The 23,252-nt window shown below is 41.3% G+C and overlaps 1 protein-coding gene across 20 annotated transcripts in view; it reads right to left on the bottom strand.

Annotated features, from left to right (window-relative positions):
- The window catches only part of LOC118971592 (uncharacterized), a 411,068-nt gene that overhangs the window by 362,727 nt on the left and 25,089 nt on the right, over positions 1-23,252 (bottom strand). For all 20 annotated transcript variants that reach the window (XR_012122776.1, XR_012122777.1, XR_012122771.1 and 17 more), the window contains exon 2: positions 7,415-7,717. The gene's annotated coding sequence lies outside the window, so the exon portion shown is untranslated. The remainder of the gene's footprint in view (positions 1-7,414; positions 7,718-23,252) is intronic.

Genomic DNA, 23,252 nt, shown 5'->3' with positions numbered 1-23,252 from the left:
AACATATTAGGAAATACATAACAGGCAAAAGTGGTCACACTTCACTCTCCGCATCCAGTCCTGTGTTCCCTTGAGCTCCCACCTTTCCACCTGCTCTGTCTCCAGCTGTGCTTTTCTTCCTCTCTCCCTGACCTTCCTTCCTCATGCACTTACTCTTCTGGAATTCACAGTCTGGCTCAGACTGGGATTAAAAGGCCCTCTGCAGCACCCCATTGTTTTGCATATGAGGACCCTGAATCACCAGGAAAAGCAACCAACCCAGAGTTAAAGGGTGAAAGCACTTAACATAATACCCTTTTGGTCCATCCATGTAGCTGCAAAGATTTCAATCTTTTTAGTGGCTGAGGAATATTCCATTATATACATATACATACCACATCTCCCGTATATGTGGTATCTAAAAAAAAAAAAAAACAGAAATATACTCCTATATACAGGGAACAAACTAGAACAAACCGGCACTTGCCAGAGGGGAGGCAGGTGAGGGGTGGGCAAAATGGATGAAGGGGATCAAGAGGTACAAACTTCCAGTTATACAATAAATAAGTCACAGAGATGTGAAGTACAGCATAGGGACAAAGCCAGTTATACTGTAATAACTTTGAGTGGTAACAGATGTAACTACACTTGTCATGGTGAGCATTTCATAATGTATACAGAGGTCAAATCACTGTGCAGCACACTTGAAACTAATACAGGATTGTATGTAAACTACACTTGAATTTTTTAAAAAAAACAGTGATAGCACCAGGTACTCTAAAAAAAGCAGTGTATCCAAAAAGTGGAAACAATGTTGGAGCTTTCTATTGGCCTATGAAGGGAAAGGGCCTGCTACAGGACCCCAAACTCCGGGGACTCCCCACCTGCCCTGGGACTTCCTAACCCACAGCTTCATCTCAGAACCCTTCGACCTAGACTTCCTTCTTTCCGGGATCTCTCTCCTCTCCCTCCAGCCCCCCATTGCATTCTCCTCTCTCCCCAAACCTCTTCTCTACTTCTCACCTGAACCACTTTCTCCTTCCTCCAACTCTAGTATCTTTCCTCAAAACCACCAAGATCCTTAGACCACGAAAATGAACATTTTGCATTGTTACAGGCCTCTCTCTCTCTCTCTCTCTCTCTCTCTCCAATGACTGATAATGACCTCTGGAAGAGGGGTCCTGCGTTTTCATTGTGTACTGAGTCATCCTACAAATTTAGTGGCCAGTCCTGCTGGCAGTCACCTGTGAGAAAAGGGGACACATGCTAAATCAGCTGTGGCCCCCTTCTCTCTCCCTCCCGTGTTGTAACAGGTATCCATGGTCTTCTGCAACTGACATGTTACTTTCCTAGAAAGATGAAGGTTTCTCAGGTTTACTTTTTAAGGAGGAAACCATGAATCATGTAAGATACAGGAATAGCCTGTGTGTGTGTGTGAGAACCATATGTAAATCTCTCAGTTATTTCTCAGAACAAACTGTAAAGTAAATGCTGCTATTATCCCAACTTACAGATGGAAAGAATGATGCTTAGAAAGATTAAATATCTTGCCCCAGGTCACACAGCAAGCAAGGGGCACAGCTTGACTGACTCCAGAGCCGGCCTAACTGCAGGACCCTTGGGCGCCATCACTAGGCTGTACAGCCTGGGCAGGAGGCTGGTTTGCATGTAAAGTCTGTAGAAAGTAATTACTGAGCACTGACAAGGTGCTGAGCATTTTGCATCTATGAACTCAATCTTTGCAACACTCTATGAGATACTTTTATTATCTCCATTATATAGATGAGGAAAGTGAAGCAGACAGAGGTTAATTGTCCAAGGTTACACTCACTGCTACTAAGTGTTAGAAATGGATTTGTAAATCACACTAACTGGCTCCAGATTCTGAGCACTTAGTCACGACATTCTACCGCTGTGTAGGAGAAATTGCCTAGTAGAATATAATACAAAATCTCTTCTGAGCAAAAGTAGAAAAATTACCAGGCTTTTTCTTTAAAATCAGCCCTTCTCCTAAGTTGACTGAGGAATATAATATTATTCTTTTATTGAAGTATAGTTAATATACAATATTATTGGTTTCAAGTATACAACATAATGATCCAACAGTTATCTAATTATTAAATGCTCACCCCAACTAGCATAGTTACTGTCAACACAGAAAGATGTTCCAATACTACTGACTATAGTGGAATGGCAGGGGAATTCTGGAGGGGATGGCAGTGGATAAGGACATGGGGACTGACACAGGGAGGTGTGCTGATTGTCAGGGCTTTGGTGAAATCCCTCCAGAATTCCTCCAGCCTTCCAGGAAAATATGCCTTCTCTCCTTCTCCCTCTGTCTTTGAGGGTCTCCTAGCAGCAATCCCTGATTCTGTTAGCATAAGACACGCAAGGCAACAGGCATCTGGCCCACATATCGTGGTGGCCATCTCCTCACGTAGCCCCACCAAGCCACACCATCCTCCTCTGTCCTGCACCCTGCTTAGCTAGAACAGAATCAGCTCACTCAGCAAAGAGTCATGGCCCAGGAGGGACAGAGGCCAGTGGGAGAATTTCCAGATGAATAAGATGACCTTCAGGTCCTCCTGTCTTTTCTCAGCCCACCACTTCTACCCAGTCTTTTCTTCAGTGAGCACCTTTTTTCATAAGAAAACAATCCTTTTCTTTCCCCAGAGTGACCACAGTGTAGAAAACCACACACTGACCTATATGTAGCATGGCCCTGATGTATGCATGTGGTTTCAAAATGCACCAGTTGAGCAGGGGATGGGTCACTGATCTTAGCAGTATCTCTGAATTATTTTACCGTTTTTTTTTGTGCAAGTTCTAGAGATAGGAGGGGTTTTTCCTGATAGGGTGTGGAGGAAAAAGAAGAATGAAGAAGGGGAATTACTTGTGACATTCACCTTTCCACTCTACCAGATAATTTGGCAAAATAATTTCAAAGGGCACTGCTCAATAATATTAAGAGTTCTCATGCACAGAATGCTGTAATGAATTGTTGTAATGTAGTATTCAAAGAGGTTGGATTACTTGTCCTCCAAACACCTAGAAGATGCCTGTAGAAGCTTCTCAATAGGCGTCTGAATTAGGGCCAACTTGTATTTATTTATGTTAATTTCATTGGCACATTTTTATTCCCTATTTCTCTAGCTAGACTATAAACTTATTGAGAAAAGGAACTCTTTCATAATCCCATTGCATAGTCCATTACACATTTCTAAGCATATTAAAGGAATCCATAATCAAGGATATCCTAGAAGAATCTAGGAGAATTAGATTCCATTAAGAGACATTGGCAACATGCTTCCTTTGGAGCACCTGGGATAACTCAGAGCTCTGTAGGATTTCCAGGGGTACAAACTATTACTTTGTGAAGCCACCCTGAGATGGAGGAATGCTTGTGGTTGGGGCTTATTGTAAGAAAAGGAAATCAGACATTAGATTCTTCAAATCATATATTAAATTGTGTAAGAATTATAAGTGAATAAATAAACTAAGATACGTGTACCCTGTGAGGGACCTATCACCCAGAGAACTTGGGACTTGGCAAAGTTCTACACTTTTGAGGTATACTTGATATCCTCGGAGCCCAAAAGAATCTGAGTAGTAAACATTAACTCTCAGATCCTACCATTTTTTTACAATAATAAACTCTTACATTTGCACACAATTTTATATTTTTCTATCTTTTCATATCCACTATAAACTGTGAGTTCACAAGACCCAATGAACTAGCAAGGAAACACATACCCAGAGAAGTTAATTGGCTTGCCAAAGACGAGAAAGCTCTGTGTGGTTCAGGTGAAAAGACCCAGAAGGCTTCAAGTGCAATGTAAACCCCCCAGGGTCATTTGCCTCACTGACAACCATTCCTTTACGCAGTCTGTGGACAACAATACCTTGAGTATGAATTTCAGCTAACAGTTTATAAAGCACACACACTATCTCATTGCACATACCAAAGTCTGATAGTGTTAGCACATCCTGGTCCCCCATTTCCATTGCATCTTCTTTCTTTTGCTCCATCTTATTCTTGACTGTGGTTCACCACAAATTCTCATTTATTATCTATAACTGATTGATAATTTATATGTTCTGGCTTTGTGCATCAGCAAGTTCCTTGCTTTTAACTCGTTATTTTCCACTTGTCGACCACTCTTCCTGTGGGAAGTGTGTGTATGTGTGTGCATGATTTGACAACTGCCCAGGGCTCATTTGTTTTTTGGGTCATTTATGACTTTTCCTCTTACAAAAATGTGGATTTTTGTTTGTTTGTTTGTTTGTTTGTTTGTTTTCAAGTAGTATGGACACATTTTTGTGTTGGACTTTCATTCCCCAAGCAGTTATTTTTCAATGGTTCTTAGTTTGGGTTACACAAAAGCAGAAGTGCTAGTGTGTGGGTCGCTTATTTGGGAAGTGATCCCAGAGAGAGTGAGGACAATAAGACCAAGGTGAAAAGCCAGTAAAGGACATGCTGACAAGCAGGTTATCAACATGTGCAACTAGGGCTGATTTCTCCTGATGACTTTCTGAGAAAACATATGGAATGTGGTCTGTCATACCCGTTTCCCTAGACACACACACACACACACACACACATATTCTAGGTATCACTTGCTCTAAAGGTCAACCTCAGAGGAAAGGAATAAGGCCAAGGTCTGGAATTTCAGACAATGCTTGTATTTGTCAGAGAAGAAGTTCCAGCAGGAGCTAATGTGCCTAAAGAAAACTTTGCCAGAACTGGGACAAGTCCACTTCTTCCTCAAAGCCTAAATGTCTTACCTAGTAATGGAAATAGTCAATGCTGTCTATGACCCCTGAATAGAAATCGGCTCATTCTCAGAGTCAATCTTCAAATGGTGAGAGAAGCCATGGTCAGATCAAAGACTTGCTAAGAACTACTTAAAGCCAATTCAAGTGCAACAACATTTGAAAATAAACTCCAGTAGAAGGCACCTAACAGTGAACTTAGCAAAATCCTCTTGAAGGTGTTTGTCTTTAAATAAAACAGCCTGACATGTCCGAACAAAGTTTAATGGATACTTACTAGCTGGTGCTAGAGCTAATGCCTTAGTAATATGAGCACCATCTGGGTTTCTGACCTTCATCTTTATCCTGACATCTGAGATCTTAAGGGATAACAGGGAGTTATCAACTGTAATTTAATTGTTCCTAGTACATTTTGCAGATAATTTACAGTCTTGGAAAATATTGCTTTGTGAGGTTTTTCAGTAGTTTTTCCCTACATCACCTGTAGATTCTTATGTAAAGGCCCTTTTGCTATTAAGGAGCCTACTGTTTCTAATAGCATGACTGTCTGAGAATCTTGAAGTTTTCTTTTCTTCAACCTACACAGGTTTCCATTTGAGGACTGACATTTATTTACTCCCTGAAGAGTTCTAATCTTACTACAGCATCACACTGCCAAACTAAAATAAATGTCAGCACTTGGGGGAAAGGTATCTGACAGACATCTAACAAAACGCATCAAAACAAAAAAAAAATGCTGCCAGGAGGACAAAAAATTTCACCCTCTCAAAATTAGCCAGAAACTAGTAACAAAGAAATGAACCAGGTGTTAACAAGTAATTACACCCACACAGAGTATTTAGACATTAAAGAACATTGCCCGTGATTTAAAACAAGGCATTTCAGGAAAATGCAGCAGTGTGAGCCTGCCTTACAGGACCCTATAAAACTGAACACATGTCTATTTCGGTTTCTAAATCTGATTAATTAAGAACTGAGGAGCCCTCTACCCGGTAAGGTATTTTTCACAAGCATTTATGTATAATCCTCATAAGAAATTTGTGTAGTAAGTATTATTACCTTGATTTTATGGATGATGAAATAAACCTCAGGAAAGTTAAATGGTTCACCTAAAGTCTCACAACCAATAAGAGGCAATCTGGGGTGTCCTTTGGAATCTTGAGGCCCTGACTGAATTCCCTTCCTCTGCACCAGCACTTTTTTCTACACATGAGGGCATGATTCCTTTGTGTCCAGAAAGAGGTAAGCAGACTATTGTCCACTGAATAATTTTCAATGCAGGCACAAGAAAAGAAAGAAAAAGAAAAAAGAATAGAAAAGGGAGCAAAATAGCAGAAGAGTTTTTTTTTTTTCAGTTTGAGAACAGTAATGGATTCTAAGCAGCTGAATTAAAGATAATAAGCAAGTTTTTAAAAAACTTTCTTCATAAGCTTCTAGATATTTCTCTGTCCTTATCTTATTTATTTAAATTTCAGAATTTTTAATTTCTAACATGGGATACCAGTCTTGAAGTAACTGGTATCAATTATTAAGTGGAAAAGTACTTATACATGAGATTTAGATGATGACATACCTGTAGAACACACTGAATTTGTCTGGAATTAAGTGATTCTTCCCACTCCCTCATGGATACACTTGGAAGTTAAATTAAGCTATCCGAAGCCTTCTTTGACAGCAGTCAGTAGCCAGACTTGACTAGGAATCATTTCTTGTGACATTGTCCCTAAATTCTTCCATTTCTTTAAGCATTTCCACAAGGGGGAAAAAAGTTTTCTCTGGCTTTATTTCATGACAGAAAGAAAGCATCACTAAATTTAACAGTTGACTAGACATGGTGCTGAACAGATGGAAAATAATAAAATTAGAAAGGAGGTCAGATTCTGAAAAGTACAACTTGAACTGCACTCTCAAATTGTATTCTCTGTGCTCCATCTTTGCAGAGTTACAAAGGACCTCTGAGATGATGTCTGCTTCCGTTTTGCATATAACGGTAGCAGTGAAAGCAATCTGTTGGTATACATTTGAAGTTAGGACTTGAATTTTCTCTTTTCAAATAAGGTCTGATTCAGAGGTGGCAAATTAGGGTGAAGGTAGACACCCTCTACCCTCACACCTTAATTAATTCAGCTTGTTAGAAGGAAGGGAATGGGGTACAGGGAAGAGAGGGGAGCAAGTGCACAAGGTCACATGTCCTGAATTATTATAAATTACTGAATGGAGGCGGAAAGGATGTGTGGGTATCATGTAGAGAAATGCCTATTCTAAGATGAGCAACATCATGGCCTTAAGTAATGTTTTACATTTGCTAATTATGGCTCCGCCCCTCCTTCCTGTAGGATATCGTTTCTGTATTGAGCCAGTCAATGAACAAAAATAAGCAGGTCATTGACACGTTAAATGTGTGGTAGTAAAGAAATGAGAAGAAAATAATTTGCATACTTCAGTCAATTCTCCTACTTCAAAAGAAAAACAAAGAAAACAACCTTCATTACCTCATCCAAACCCTCCGATCTGAGCTTCACAAAGAAAAGTCTGTAGTCCTCAGGACTGCTTTGGGACACCTCACTTTGACTAGGCCTGCTCCCACCTAGAAATGATCATGGAATACACACTAGGTAGTCCATGTCCACATCAGACAAACAAGAATGTTAATGAAACTCACCATTCTGAAGGAGTGGACCCCACGATCTGCTATTTCTGAAGCCAGATGCCTGTGTACAGTCATGAGCTGAATTCTTCCCTCTGCTGCCCTTAACAAGAAGAAAAGTCTCTCTATTCCTTCCCAGCACTACCATGACCTTCTCTCTGCACTGCTCTCTCCACCACTGCCACCTGGTTTCTCCACCAGCACTCTTTGCCTTCCTTTCAACCTTCAAAGCAGCCACTGTTCTCTTCTCTCTGCCAGTGTGATGAGACACAAAACCCAACTGATGGTTGGTATTTCAGTGGAATCCATACCGACTGCCTGGTAACAAAACAAAAAAACAAAATATAAACAAAGCAGTCATGTGCCATTCCAGAGAAGTGAAGTCACTCATTGAACTCCAGCAGTGTACGAGTTGTCTCCCTCCAAATGTCTGCAGTTACTTTAATCCTAAATGTTACAAATTAAACAAATATGCAAGGCTGGGCTTGTATGATAGCAGTGGACCCCTTTGGTGTGATTTGGGACCCTAAAGGGGATGCCGGGGATTGGGGGAGGAGAACAGGAATCTGAAGGAGGAGAGAATAAATGCTGTAGAAGCACAGAGTACCAGAAAATACAGAGAACCACTTGACCCAACTGCTTAATTTTTACAGATGAGAAGATAGAGTGCTGTAGACTTTAAGAAATTGTTCAAGACTGCCTTGCCAGTTAGAAACTGCTGGGAGTAAATTCTCCAAAGCATCAATGTTTAGGTTTACTTTTTAATTGTATTGCTTCTGCAAAAAGGAGGCACACTGTTAATACCACAGCAACCATATACTATATGCCATGTAACCAGACTTCTTTTTCCTTCACCCTAGTAACTAGACCTCACTTTTCACCCCCTCCATATCTGGCCATTCTCTCTTATATCAGGAATACATATGATCTACTAATCCTCTCATGTTACATCCTTGGTTTAGTGATTTTGGAAGTGACTCCTGGCCCCTCACCAAGCTCGGCCCCTGCCCCTGGTATTTCGTTTACTCTCTGCTTAATCTTCAGCTCAACACACAATGCCTCAAATAGCTCCTATTCTCCATCTTCAACACCTTGTCTCCATTCACTCCACAGGACAATAAAAAATGACTTACAGGTAGTCCTGCTTCCCTCCCCACCCCTGTCTGAGCCTGCAGAAAACCCCAAAGGGTGGATGCAACATTTGAAAGGATTCAGAGTAGATGGTCAGCATGGTTTCCTTGAAATTACACTGGATATAAGTCCTGGAGGACAGACTCCTCATAATGAGGACCTCTGCCAGGCAGTCCAAGTGTGAATTTGCACACCAACTCTGACCTCAGAACCAGTGCAGTGGAGGCCCACAGAAATCTGTATTTCCACATTCTCAGCAATGAATAACCCTTAAAATGCAAACTGTCCCAAGCTATGAATGACTCTAGAAGAATCCAAGTGCCTCCGCCCCATAGCTATCTCTGTAGAGTGCAGCTGTGGCTGGTCATCTTCACCACATTCTACCTCTCCTTTCTGGCATCTCTCTCACCTCCTCAGTCCCCCATGATTTAACCTCTCCTATATCGTCATCATCATCACTCACCTCTGCAACAAAACTCCTTAATCGTCAACTGCAGTGGAATGTTTTCAGTGCTTATCTCATTGATTGTGCTATCACACTGTTTCCCAGAAAGTGTTCTTTGGGACTCTAATTTTGTGTGTTATTATTAATAATAGTTATATAAGAAAGGGGAGAGATTCATGGTCAAATGGCTTTGGAAACTTTACTGTGGAAATTAAAATTCTTTACAGCAAGACTTCTCAGAGACATTGATGCTAAATTTTTTGTGATTCTATAAGAGAAATATGTAGATTTCAGCATTTCTCACACTTAGTTGACCACTGAATCCTTTTCCAAATAGCGATTCTTGCAGTGATTATTCCTTGGAACAGCCTTTGAGAAACACTTCCCCTTATCCCTTGACACAGGTGTCCATTCCTTTCCATTTTTCCTCCTTCGATTCTATGATACCTCACTTCTTGCTCTTCTCCTGTATCTTACCACTTCTCAGACTTTGCTTTCTCTACCCAACATTTGCACATTAGTATTTTCTTTGCTTCTATATTATGTCTCTGCCTATACAATGCATCTTCTTTCTGAATGATCTCATTTGCCATCCTCATTTTACTACTTGCTAAGCACTAATTATCTCCAATCTATGTGTTTGACCAAGATCTCTCTACTGTTTTCCATGCCATATAGCTGAAGGTGTTCTTAACTCTTCCTCTTGAATATATTCTAAGTATCTCTAACAGAAAAAGTTTTTCCTCAAAACCTGGGTCTTTTTCTTGTGTTTCCTGTCATGTTGGGGGGGAACCACTACTCATTCAATCATCTAAGCTAGAAATCATCCAAGACTTTTCCCTGAAGTTGAGGACATAGTATTCATAATATTATCAGTCAGTCCTATAGATAGATATACAAACTATTTAAATCCTATAGATATCTAAACTCTCCAAGTTTCTTCATTTATTGAGTACCAACTGCATATCAGGTACCAGTCTAAGTACTTTGAATATAGCATCAAATACAACAGATAAGATCCCTTCTACCATGGGATTTACATTTTGGTAGGCAGAACATAAACTATATGTTATAGGATGAATGTGTCTCCCAAAAAACCCCATATGTTCAAGTCCCAACCCCTAGAACCTTAGAATGTGACTGTATTTGAAGATAGGGTCTTTAAAGAGGTGGTTCAGTTAAAAAGAGGTCATTAGCTTGGGCCCTAATCTAATATGACTATTGTCCTTATAAGGAGAGAGATTAGAACACAGACACGTGCAGAGGGCAGACCATGTGAAGACATGGAGAACATGGCCATCTACAAGTCAGCGAGATTGGCCTCAGAAGAAACCAACCCTACTGACACCTTGATCTTGGACCTCCAGCATCCAGAATTATGAAAAAGTACATTTCTGCTGCTTAAGGCACCCAATTTCTGGTACTTTGTTCTGGTAGCCCTAGAAAATGAATACATTATGTCAACAAATTTAAAAAAGAAAATTTTAGACGGTGAGAAGTACTGTGAGGGAAATAAAACAGAGAGATGTGGTAGCATGGCCCAATGCTCAGAGACAGGGACCAGCCTAACATGTTCTAGGGAAAAACGAAAAAAAACAGGGTAGAAGGAAACAGTGACAGGAAGTGAGGTCAGAAAGATGGGCAGGGCCAGATCCAGAAAGTAAGCTCCCAGCCCTGACCCAGTTGCACAGTAAGCTCCAAGCCCAGGTCCAGCTGCAACTCTGTACAAGAGAAGGAGGAGGGAACACACTGTCGTCAACTACCTATGTCGAGTCAGTAAAGAGGAGAGAGTGCCAAGTCTCTTCTAGCCTCTTCCCTGCTTTTAAAGCAAACCCTACCCTCTAAGACAGAACCCAGCCCAGGGGGCATCAGATTTTCTCCTTTAAGGTTGGCTCCTCCTCCTCCAGTGGAAAGAAACATTCAAGAAATAGAAAGAAACACAGAAACCCCCTGTTAGGTACTTCCCAGAAAGGATGAAAGTGCTGGCAGGACTTCCTTTCCGCATGGCCCACTGAGGAATAGGGAGTGGAAAAAAAAGTCTTTCGCTAGAATCTACCTAAATTTGTCTGTATTGATCTCAGAAATTGTCACACTTTCAGGTTTCCTGCTAGTAAATAACATGCAAACAGATTCATCCCACTCCTCAGCAAAGCTGAAGCTGCATGACAGGCTGAGGTAGATGGGGAATAAGAGTTGTGAGCCATCCTCACTCACCCTTTCTATGAAGTAGGTGAAATGGGTTATTTGGAAAGATCTGCTGCACACAGCACATCACAGGGCCTCAGATTATATACCACCCTTCATGGCATCAGGTTTAGCCATGTAACATCCTTTGGTCCATTAAGTGCAGGCAGAAATGATGTCTGTCACTCACAGCAGAAGCTTTAAGAGCCAGCACGTGGTTCCCTGGGCTCGATTTCCCTCTTCCTGAGCCAGGCAAGGTTCCATATAGAGGCTTTCTGGGTCCTACAGTGAAGAGAATGTAGAGCGGAGCCTCAATTGGCCAGTGATGGAAATGTAACTTGAGCAAGAAATAAACCTTTATTGAAGGAAGCCACTTGGATTTCAGTGTCATTTGTTACCATAGCATAACTTAGTAGAGCTGACTGATACAGGTGCAGTACTAGAAATGCCCAACTTCTTTAATGTCTAGGAGTCTGTAAGCAAGTCCACCTGAAGCAAACCTTTCTGTTCAGGGTGTATATGTGTAAAAGGCGTCTTGGTTATAAAAGATAAGTTGAATGACATTGTCCAGGAAGGCAAATTGCCTTGAATAATAAGTGTATTAGTTAAGGGAAGAGTAGGCTCATCCACAGTAACAGAGAGACCCCTAAATCCCAAGAACTCACACAGTAAAAATTTACTTCTGCTGCTCAAAAGGTCCAGGGAAGGTTGGCCACTCTCCTGGATGTTTCTCCTCTGGGCAGTGGCTCAGGGACAGGCTCTACTATCTTGGGATCCTTTACTTCCAACCATGCAGACAAGGGAAAGAGCACATGGAAGATCTCACAGGAAAGGCTGAATGGCAAGGCCTGGGAAAGGAAATGCACAGGGCCGCCATTCTCTGTGCAGATCTCATCACAGGTCCCACCTAGATGCAAGGAGAGCTAAAGAGTGAAGTATTCCTAAGTGACCAGGAGGAAAATAAAATGGCTTTATGAACAGTTACATTTTGTCTGCCACCATGAAGTTCTACTTTTATAGGAGAAGGTTATAAAAGACTTGTTGAATTTTGAGCAGCTTTGAAAGACGGTGCTGCCGTTTGGGTGATAACATCACCAGGAAAGATGGGGAATGCTGGCTCTGGTCTTTGAGATAGATAACAGTTGTTAGGATACAATGAAACCTCTAGGTGTTGGTTAGCTTGTGCCCCAGGATGTCTGTGTACGTGAACCAGAAGAGTTTTCTGCTAGAGCCTTATTCCTGTGGACCAAGAACAGATGAAGAGCCACAGCAGAAAAAGGAGGTGTCCAGACCACCGAGGGCCTCCCTGCTTCAGTGCACAGGCACTGCTTGAGAGCTGTGCAGGAAGCAATCCTGAGCGGTGGCGGGCGAGGGCTGGCCAGGCTCCAGCACCTGCTCCAGCTAGCCTTCAAAAGACTGGCTGAGTCCCTCTGCACCAAGTAAACCCTGAAGTTCCCTGAGCAATTTTAGTAGGAGGGCCTCAAAAGATGAATTTTGTTTTTCTTGCTGATAATATAGGTAGCACTTCAAGCAAATGATTAAGAAGCAAAAACAAAATCTCATGTTTGAGTAACAAGTCTGTTGAGCAATGCATTCCAGCTAACAGAAGAGGAAGATGGTATGAAGATAATGGACAGAGAAAGGAGAGCTTCTGAATGGAAGAAATCTATCCGGAAAAGTAAGTGGCTCATTCATATTCATTTTGTTTTATTTTTAATCAGTAACCCTCAGCCCTGCAGCAGTGCAAACCAGGTAGGTAGATGAGCTGGCCAGAGCAACACCCACTGCATGATGGACAGTGTGTGTGAGGCAATCCCATTTTAGAAATCCAGGTCCCAGAGAACAGAGCATGCTTTATGCTCTGTGTATTGAGTCATGGAAGGGGAAGAAAGGATACCCTCCCAGTATGTAATAAAAGAAAAGCACAGTGCAATGTGGGGGTGTTTCATCAAACTCCTTACATAAACAGGACCTATATGTGAGAACACTGTCAAAATTTGAATGTGGAGCTTCATAGAGACAGAGCAGCTGGTGGGCAGTCAGCCAACCACTCATATGGGACTGGAACTGATGTTCTGAAGCCCACTGGGCTCCTTGCAACCTCCCGCATTTGTTCAGCCCACTCAGACACAAACCTAAGTGAGCTGCCTCTCACTTGTGGTTGCCCCTACGCAAACCCCAACTGCATGTCTGATCTAATCTAAAGAGACCTTTCATATAGAGAACACACTCACTCAGACACACCTACCTCATGGGAAAATGGCATCTCTTCTCAAGAGCTTGATTTTCCCTCGGGAACTATCAACTTATTTGCTCTCACTGAAAGGGTAGAAGTACAGACTTGTTAGGAACTGACTGACATCTCTGTCTGTTCTTCAGATCAGCTGTTTGACCCCTGGGGGTCTATGGTTATTGTGACCACCCGGCTGTAACCCAGGCCCCCTCTGCCGATGCTGGGTAACAATCACAGTGTCTTTGGTCTCAGTCCCTGAATTTTGTTGAATGGGCTCCAAGTCCCCAAGGCTTATCCTTTCCCTCGTGTCCCAGGGCCTCCTGTTCCACTGAATGGACACTGACCTCTCCCCCTGTGGGTTCTATCCTTACAGGTGCTCCGTTCAACACAAGTGTAGCCACTGGCGGTAGGCCCTTGATCCCACCACAGCTAGGAGACCAGCAAGCCTCACCATTATGACTCCTACTTCCCTGCCATGCCATTGGAGATTCTCCGCCCCAGCTCTAAGTCAATCCCAAAAGGAAGCCTGGTATTTTAATTCCCAGTGTCCTCTACCAAAGAACCAGAGAGATGTTCCCAAAGCCTAGGCCAGATGCATTAGAGTAACAACCACTGCAATCAACCTGAAGGCAATCCTGCTGGGACCTCTAGGTGGACAGCCTGCCTTTACAACATACCAGGCATCGTGGCAAACCTAGGGATGAACAGATGAGTAAGTTACCATCCCTGTCCCAAAGGAGATCTCTGCTTCTTTGCTACTCTTGCCCAAATTTGGTAGGCAGACAAGTCAATGAGCAGGAAAGGCAACTTCTTGAGCATGCCTGGTGTTGCAGATGCTCTAGATTATAGGGCAGAGTAAGGGCAGTTCTTGGTAAACCATAATTACTGGAAAGAACCAAGGAATTCCCCAGTTGGGATTAGGGGTAGCACCTTCTGAAGGCTTACTGTGGATCATTCTTTTGATTGAGTTTGAAGGAAAGGGAAAAACAGATTGTTCATTTGGTTATTTGGTTTTCCCTTCTGAAAAGTTGCCAGATCATTGTTTTCATGAAGATTTTGCTATCCCAAGGCAACTATTCTTTTGTGTAGCTCCCTAGAGAGTGACGAATCTCATTGAAAATAGAGAAAGAATCTTCATGAAAACCAAAACAAATGAGCTAATCAGCTTGTATCAGTGTGCAAATACATGGCATAGAACAATACACTATAAAGTTGAAAGCAACAGTGATATATTAAGTGAATCTTACAGAAAAGCTTTAAAGTTGATTAGTCCTTACAATACCCCTGGGTACTTTATTTCAAAAAACACCTAGGTTCTTGGGAAATTTCCCAAGGTCAACTACAGAACCAAGAGAACCTCACTTTTATAATTTATGCATATTACAATGTTCCTGGGAAATACTAAAGGGTGAACTTGATTCAAAACTTTCCATGTCTCTTCCTATATTCCTCCCACCTTCTCCAGGTGCAGGTCTCATGGAAGTAGGTATGTTTGTTAAGATGTGACTGTGGATGCACTTGAGCAACCCTGAAGTTTTCTTGTATTTTTTTTTTCTGAAAGTGCATAAGCCAGTATTCTTCTAAGCCAAATGGGAAGCAAATGGATAAAGCTAGGAGGAGAGAGGGTGGTCTTGATCAAGGCTGGTGAGACAGAGTTCTCAAGCTTATGAAATGTCCCTGGACCACTGATCTTTGGAATTCCACTGCAGGTCACCCTATTGTCCTATTTAGAGTTGATACGTTCTAAGTGATCCTCCCTAGACAATATGGGGTCTCTGTTGGGCCATATCTCAGCTTCCCTAATTACAGTTTCTCTACACCCTCACCACAGGTTTCTTCCATTTAATACAGAATGCTCTACCTTCTATTACAAGATAAAGGTCAGAGTCAAAACTGAAGAGTTTCACAAAAACAATAATTACCTTGTTCCCCACAACATCTCTCTGCCCCGTACCCTCCCCAGAGGAAAAAAAAAAATTCAAGAAGGGATCTTGGTTTGAATGGAAATTGATTAAACTTTTTTTTCCAGTTTCAGCACTTATTTTTTTTAAATTCTTGGTTTCTAGTGACCTTTCAAATACAGAATAATTAAACACTGCAGTTGTTATCATTGAAAGACCTAAGCTTAAAAAGCCATCTAGCAACTCTGCCAGCTCTTACTTATGAGACATACAGGACTCTGAAAATCCAGAAATTCCAGAAATTCCCTGTCCCCTACCAGCATTGCCATACCTTGCCATGGATGCTGATACGTTTTAAATAATGAAAGAACTATGACTCACAGCCCAGAAATTTCTCATAAGAATTTTATTCTATCTTGAGAAACCTAGTAAGGAATGTTCTAGAAACATGTTCGGCTATAAATATAAATAGATAATTATAGATGTAACCTTCTTGTGCATCTCCAGCATACATAGTTGTATAGATATAGATAATTATATCCACAGTTAAACACATTCCCTGTATTGCCTACACACACAATCGGATTCTGCTGTATGGATGGATATCCCTAAGCATTCCAGTCTTTTGGAATGAAAAAATGTTTAACTACCCAAATAAAAGAATACAAGTTCCAAACTAAGGGAATGCCTCACCCATAGGGCAGGGAAAGGAATTAAGATGTATTTCCCTTCCATTTGCCCTTTCTGCAGCTTGACTGTCCACTCTTGGGCCCACTCTCCTCTTCTAAGACTGCCTTGCTGGCAGTAAATGCTAATCCTTAATTCCCTAAAGCACCACTAGCTCAAAGCGGCCATGTGTAACAGTCTGATGACAAGTTAGGAAGGAGTACAACAAAGCGGACAAATGTGCAGAACATTAGTCATCACTGTCCTAAAGTTCCTTGACCACCTCCACCAGACGATGTCCCCCTCCAGCCCAGGCCCCCTGGATGTTCCCCCATCATTCATTTTCTGACCTTGGCTCCCAGGCTACCCATGTACATTCAGTCCTCTCCCCTTTGCCTTCCCCTCCCTCCCCAGGATGCTCACCGAAACACTGTTTACTTAAGCTGGATGGAGGCCTTGTGCAGGGAAGGTGGAAAAGGCTGCAGTTAGTTTTTGTTTCAAATAACATTCTTTTTCTTTTTTTACTACACACACCCATATTCCTATATACTTACATATGTACATATATGTATATATACAAAAGCAATGAAGTACATATACATAGTAAGTACATAGAAATATATATATTCAACTATTAAAGAGAAGACTTGAATATATATTCAAATATTAACTATGTAACTATTAACTAAATATAACTATTAAAGAGATTATCCCTGACAAGTGGAATTTAGCAAAGTTGGGAGCTTTTCTTTTTCTATTGTGTGTGTGTGTATGTGTGTGTGTGTGTGTGTGTGTGGGTGTGGGTGTGTTGTATAAGATTGTTTTTAACAATCAGGTCCTACTTTGCAATTAACAAAGAAGAAGGAAAAAACCATTGTTGATGGAAACAGAAATCTGGGGTAATCTTCTTCCACACATCCTACCCATCTGTGAACTCTGCCTCCAAAATGTCGGCTCCCTTCCCACTCCTACCACCATTGTTCATGACCTGCCACTTGTGACTTGGAGTATAACCTCCTAATACATCTCCAGGCTTTCAGTCTAATAGTTCGTTCTCTGGGTAGCAGAGATTTTTAAAATATGTCATGCTATCTCCCTGCTCATAATTCTTTGGAGACTGCCCAGTAACACCCAAAGCCCTGCCCAAGGCCCTGCAGGAAGGTCTACACCTTCCTCTCTGACCACACCACCTCCTGCTCACTGTGCTCTAAGGACGCTGGCTGGAGTGTATCGAACTCACTCCTGCCCTGGGAGCCTAACACCTGCTTATCACTCTTCATGGGACTGGTTTCTTCTGATTTTCCATGTCTTAGCTTCAGTGGCACCTCCTCAGTAGGCCTTTTCTGAGCTTGCAATCTGAAACAGGCCACAATATTATTCTCTACTGAGTCACTAATAACAACCTGTAACTATTTGATTACTCATTTGTCTGTACCTACAATGGAGTGTGAGCTCCATGGGGCAGAGACCATGTTTGTTTTATTTTGTTGTATCTCTCAACAGGTTAATATGTGACTAACGGCAACATATGGATGAATGAATGAATGAATGAATGAATGAAGCACCTTCTTTTTGGAAGGTGTTGTGCTAGGAACTTTATACATAGGGATAAAAATGTGACTTGTGCCTTCTATGATCTTACCCTCCAATAGGAGGAATAAGACTTGTGAGTAAATAAGGATGAATATTATAGGAATTCAGAAGAGGAAGAAATGTTAGCTAGCTAAGATAACCAAGGGTTTTGTAGATGAGTGGGTATTTGAGATGAACACTGAGGGATGGGAAAAGTCTCCAAGGATATAAATTCAATGTTCTAGGTAGAATTAGCTAAGCCATGAATACTGATAGTTTTGCTATAAGAAGTGTATATAGTGTGGATTAAGTGAGGGAAGGCAGATTGGGGCCAGATATTCAAAGGCTGTGAAGTCCAGAATAAGAAGTTTAAACTTTCAGTTTTTTAAGAGAAAACTGACATAATCAAAATAAACTTAAGGAGCATCTTGCAGTGCCAGGTAAGATCAACTGGAAGGCTTACTTCTTTGCTAGGGCTGGCATAACAAAGAACTACCTACCAGTGGCTCACACAATAGAAATCAATTTCATTACAGTTCTGGAGACCTGAAGTCCAAGATGAAGGTTTTGGCATGCCTAGTTTCTTCTCAGGCCTCTCTCTGGCTTGCATCTGACTGCCTTCTTGCTGTGTCCTCGTGTGGTCATCCCTGTATATGCATGTGATGGGCATCTTCCTGTGTGTCCTAATCACCTCTTATTAGGACACCTTAATCTAGTACTACTAGATTAAGCTCATCCTAATGACCTCATTTTGACTTAATTATTCTTTAAAGGTCTTATCTACAAATATGGTCATTCTGAGGTGCTGAGCCCTAGGATTTGAGCATATAAACTGGGGGTGGGGACAATCAGCCCGCAACAGAAGGCGAGGGAGGAGAGGAAATATGTCTGAGATTGAGGGTCAAGATGTCTCATGTTCCCTTTCAGAGTGTCACAAGGCCCCCTCCTCCCTTGAATCACAAAGAAATCTTGGAGGGTTCTTTGGTGTATTCAAGTAGGAAAGGAACCCTATAATTTTGATGTAAGGAAGTTGAATACAATGGTTTCTGGTTAAAATAGTTTCCTCCTTCTTTCCTACAAGGAATTTCTTACAAAAGTCAATGTCAAGTTTTTAAATTCTGAATCTTTGATCTATTATGACCCTGAGGATAAAGCTTTCCATGGCCTTAGTATCAGGAAAGGTTAATTTACTCCTGCACCACAGATCAATAGTTACCTACGGACTCCCGGAAATCTTGTAAACAGTCATGGTCACTTTTTCTATTGGTTCCCAGACATGCGCATCTCCAAGGAACGTCGTGAACTCTCTAACATGAAGTTCGTGTTCTAACTAGACTCCTGGCTCCACCAAATATTCCCACCCTTGTTTTCTAACATCATGTTTGCCTTATTCATTTATTTTTTTTACATTTTATAAGCTTCATAAGCTTTCTTAAATCCTCTTTGCACCAAGGTATAGTACTTGAAAAAATTAGTGAATTAACAACAATGGCAAAAACTGACATTAAATTTAATGATTTTATTTCATAAAAAAATCCTCACTAGATATATGTCCATGGCCATAAATCTAACATCAAGTAGACAGGAAGAAAGTGGGCGGGGGGGGGGGGCGGAGAAAGAGGAGGTTCTCCTGTCCCAGGAGCCTGTGTGTCATGCTCAGGCCTCCTCTGCCCCTCAGAGCAGCTCCTCTCCAATGATCCCCTACTACCAACTCCACTCATACATGGAATGTTCCCTCTCTCCACTGTCCCTCACCACCAGTCCTGTGTTCATCTCTCTGAACTCCTTTAACAGGAGGTGACCCCTTAGTCAGAGCCTGGGGATCAACTGTGGGCAGTGGTCACATGGGTGACATCCAGTGACTCCTATGAAATCACCACCTCACTTTCTGACTGCACCTAAACTTTAGACACATCCTATCTAATGTCGGCGTCTGTTTTACATATATATCTTGTCTCTCCAAGAATATCATCTTGAAGGGAAGACTCATATCCTTTACTTTGTGTAAGTCCCTCAAATATGTCACAGTGCTAAGGACACAGTAGCTCATCACTACATACTTATTAATATAACTGTATTAAGTGCCTCTAAAAAGGGTAGAGAAGCTAGAAATAGCAAAAGCTAAAGGAGAAAGGGAAGCTGCAGGTCCAAGAAATAACCTCAGTTAATTGTGTCTGTGTGGGTGCTTTACCATGAGACCAGAACAGACCACACGGGGGCTGACCACAGGACACTTAAAAAAGAGGAATCCAGAGAGAGGAAGGAAGGGGGTTACTGCTCATGGTACTATTTGGAGAAATACTCAGCCTCAAACAAGGACAACTGGACTCAAGAAAAGGTCATAGACTCTAAAGGTAGGGAGAACATACAGGAAAAATAAAAAGGATGGGACGAAAACACACATTTTCTGGGCACCAGTGCTGGGTACATACTATTTAACTTCAACAACCTGTGAGGCCAGGACACAGGAAACAAGCTTCCAGAAGGCAACAACTTCACACAGCTTGTAAATTATGGAGCTAAGAGCTGAGGTTTAGCTTACCTGATAAAGCTCAAGATTAAGAATGGCACACTGGGCATTAAACGCGAGAGGTTCAGACAGAGATGTACATGCAGGAGACCAAAAAGTCCAGAGAGAAGGATAGTAAAAAAAATGGAGTAAAATGCAAGGTGGGAGTTTCAGGATGAAAACTCAGGAGCACCAGGTCTTTGCAAGAGCACACACGTCTTGCCGGTACAGGAACTCTTCTTAAACGGTACCAATCGCCTCGTGATCGTGATGTCCAACTTATTCCACAACATTTGAAAGTTCAGATGATATTCCTCCTGTGACAATTCTCTGTAAGTTCTCAGAGTTAAGAGAACTTAACTTTTCTTAGTAAAATGAAATTTCCCTGACTTCCTCTTTCATAACATTGTAACTGGGCACCCCCAGGAAACCAAGCAAATTTGCTTCTTTGTGTCTTAAATAGACAATCCCTTATAAGATGGAAGAGAGAAGCCATAGGTGGGAAGAAAATATTCACAAAACAAATATCTGGTAAAGGAATTGTATCTAAAATTTATAAAGAACTCTTAAAACTCAACAATAAAACACAGCCTCATTTAAAAGTGGGCCAAAGTGCTGAACACTTCACTAAAGGTGTACAGATGGCAAATGAGTATGTTAAAGGATGCTCAACATCATATGTCATTAGAGAATTGCAAATTAAAAATGTGATACCGTGATGCAACAATTAGAATGGCAAAAATCTAAAACACTGACATCAAATGCTGATTAGGATGTAGAACAGGAGGAATTCTCATACATTGCTCACAGGAAAGGAAAATGGTACAGCCACTTTGGAAGAGAGCTGGACGATTTCTTACCAAGCTACACAGCCTTACCAGACAAACCGCAATTGGTCTCCTTGATATTTACCTAAATGAGTTGAAAACATGTCTACACAAAAACCTGCATATGAATATTTATAGCAGTTTTATTCATGATTTCCCAAAATTGGAAACAACTAAGATGTCCATCAATAGGTGAGTGGATAATCAAGCAGTGGTACATTCATGAAATGGAATATTATTCAGCAATAAAAAGAAATGAGCTACCAAGTCATGAAAAAACCTTAAATGTTTATTGCTGAGTAAAAGAAGTCAGTGAAAATGCTGCATACTGTATCATTTCAACTATATAACTTTCTGGAGGAAGGCAAAACTATGGAGATGGTAAAAAACATCAGTGGTTGCCAGGGATTCAGAGAGAAAGAAGGAGAGGTGAGTAAGTGGAACACAGGGCACTTAACAGATGGTGGATTTATTCTACATAATACTACAATGGTGGGAATAGGACATTGTGCATTTGTCAAAAGTTATAGAACTGTATAACACAAAGGGTGAGCCCTAATGTGGATTATGGACTTTAAATAATAATAACATATCAACATAGTCTCATCAGTTGTAACAAATATACACACCAATGCAAGATGTTAATAACAAGGAAACTGTGTATGTGTGGGGGGTGAAGGAAAGGATCATATGGGAACTCTGTCCTTTCTGCTCAATAGATAAAAATAATCTATTAATAAAAAAGGAAAAAGACAATAACAAGATATGTTCATTTACTAAGCTCATAGCTAATGGTATGAATATTGAACCTATAAATGTATATTTGATGGACATTTTGATAAACTTTGGTACATTTAATTTCCCTTTGCCCTTAGAGGCTGTTTTTTACATTTGAAACAAATCTTAAAGCTATTTGTCATTTGAAAATGTTCAAGATGAATACGTCTTCTTTCATACATACAGTGAATCTACCAAAAACACTTTGGTCTAACTCCAAATCTATGGAAATTTAATTTCAATGCTTAAAGTAGTTTTAAGAAAGAAATCACATTCCATTTCACAATCATGAGGAAAAAGGGTGTTTGTTCCTCTCTGAAGAGAATTTGTTTTGCTCTTTTTCAAAAGAGAAATCCTTATCTTAAAAACCCTCTTCTCACTGTATCCTTACCTATCAATCTCTTCTAAGGCTCAAGAACTGATTGCCTTTGTAGTACCAAGACTCAAAGAAAAATGAGAAAGTGACTAAGGGATCACAAAGCTCCTACTAGAAATACAATAACTTGGAGACAAATTCTACCACCCCCTCTCACAAGCACATGAAAAAAAAACAACTCCAGTGTTCACACTGGAGAATTATCGTTTGCTTATTATGACTTTACATGGTTTCATAAAAGACAACGGACAGTCATCGTGTCACAGTTGTTTGTAAAAACAGGGAAGAGAGAAGAGGAAGCACTAGAACTCCTGGAAAGCTACAGTGCAAGTAAGGTGTCAAAGTCAGGAGGCCTGGGACGTTGGGGAAATTCCTCCAAGGCAGGAAAGCAAAAACCTGAGATGACACTGGATTTCAAATCCATGGTGTACGGCACCAAGTGAGAAGTTCAAGTTAGGGGTAGACAAGAGCGCTGGTACAAGAGTGAAATATTTGTGTTCAAGACTCCCCTCCTACTCCAACTCACTCCTTTGGACAGTTTTCCTTTCTGGAGAGATGTTTACGTCTTGCTGCCTGATGGTGCTGTTGGCTGCTCGTAATAAGAGAGGAAGTTGAAGAGATTACAGCTCAACATGCCCAAAGAGAGTTAAAGCTTCACAAGACCATTTGAATCCCGTTGGTAGTTCCAGTCCATTCCAGCAGGCCCAGTGGGATCCTCAGTTCCTCTCTGGAACCAAGAAGCCAACCAGGCACAGAAACAAGAGTGCCACCGGAAGAATCCTAATCCTCTGCATGGTCCCTGTGAACAGGAGGCTAGATAACCACTGGCCCTTCTCAGCCTTTCAGCAATGCCCTTGATGCAGAAGCCTATCTGCCTCCTGCTCAGGACTCTGGGTCCCAAGGTTTCTCCATTTTTGCCTTGAAATCAGGCCTCTGCTTCCTTTGGGAACTCTACCCTGTAGTCTAGCTAGCTGGCTGGGATCCGTTCCGGGTGTCCAGGTACTGCCGGATGCCTGGATTCTTTGTGTTCACTCTGAAATAAGGAGGAAATCAGGTACAAAGAGAGAATAGTTACCAGTAAATATTAAGCAGCAAATTGCAATCAGGTAAAATAGAGACTGCGAGGGCTAACATGAAAAGAAACTGGCAGTTCTCAAAATGGGAAGGCATCAAAATTACTTTGAAAACATTTCCAAAATGAATATATCCAGAAATCATTCCAGATCCAGCAA

The sequence above is a fragment of the Manis javanica genome, chromosome 11 (assembly GCF_040802235.1).
Source record: "Manis javanica isolate MJ-LG chromosome 11, MJ_LKY, whole genome shotgun sequence".
NCBI lineage: Eukaryota > Metazoa > Chordata > Mammalia > Pholidota > Manidae > Manis > Manis javanica.
Note: the sequence above shows the minus strand (reverse complement) of the source record. Positions and strands in the feature narration are given on the sequence as shown.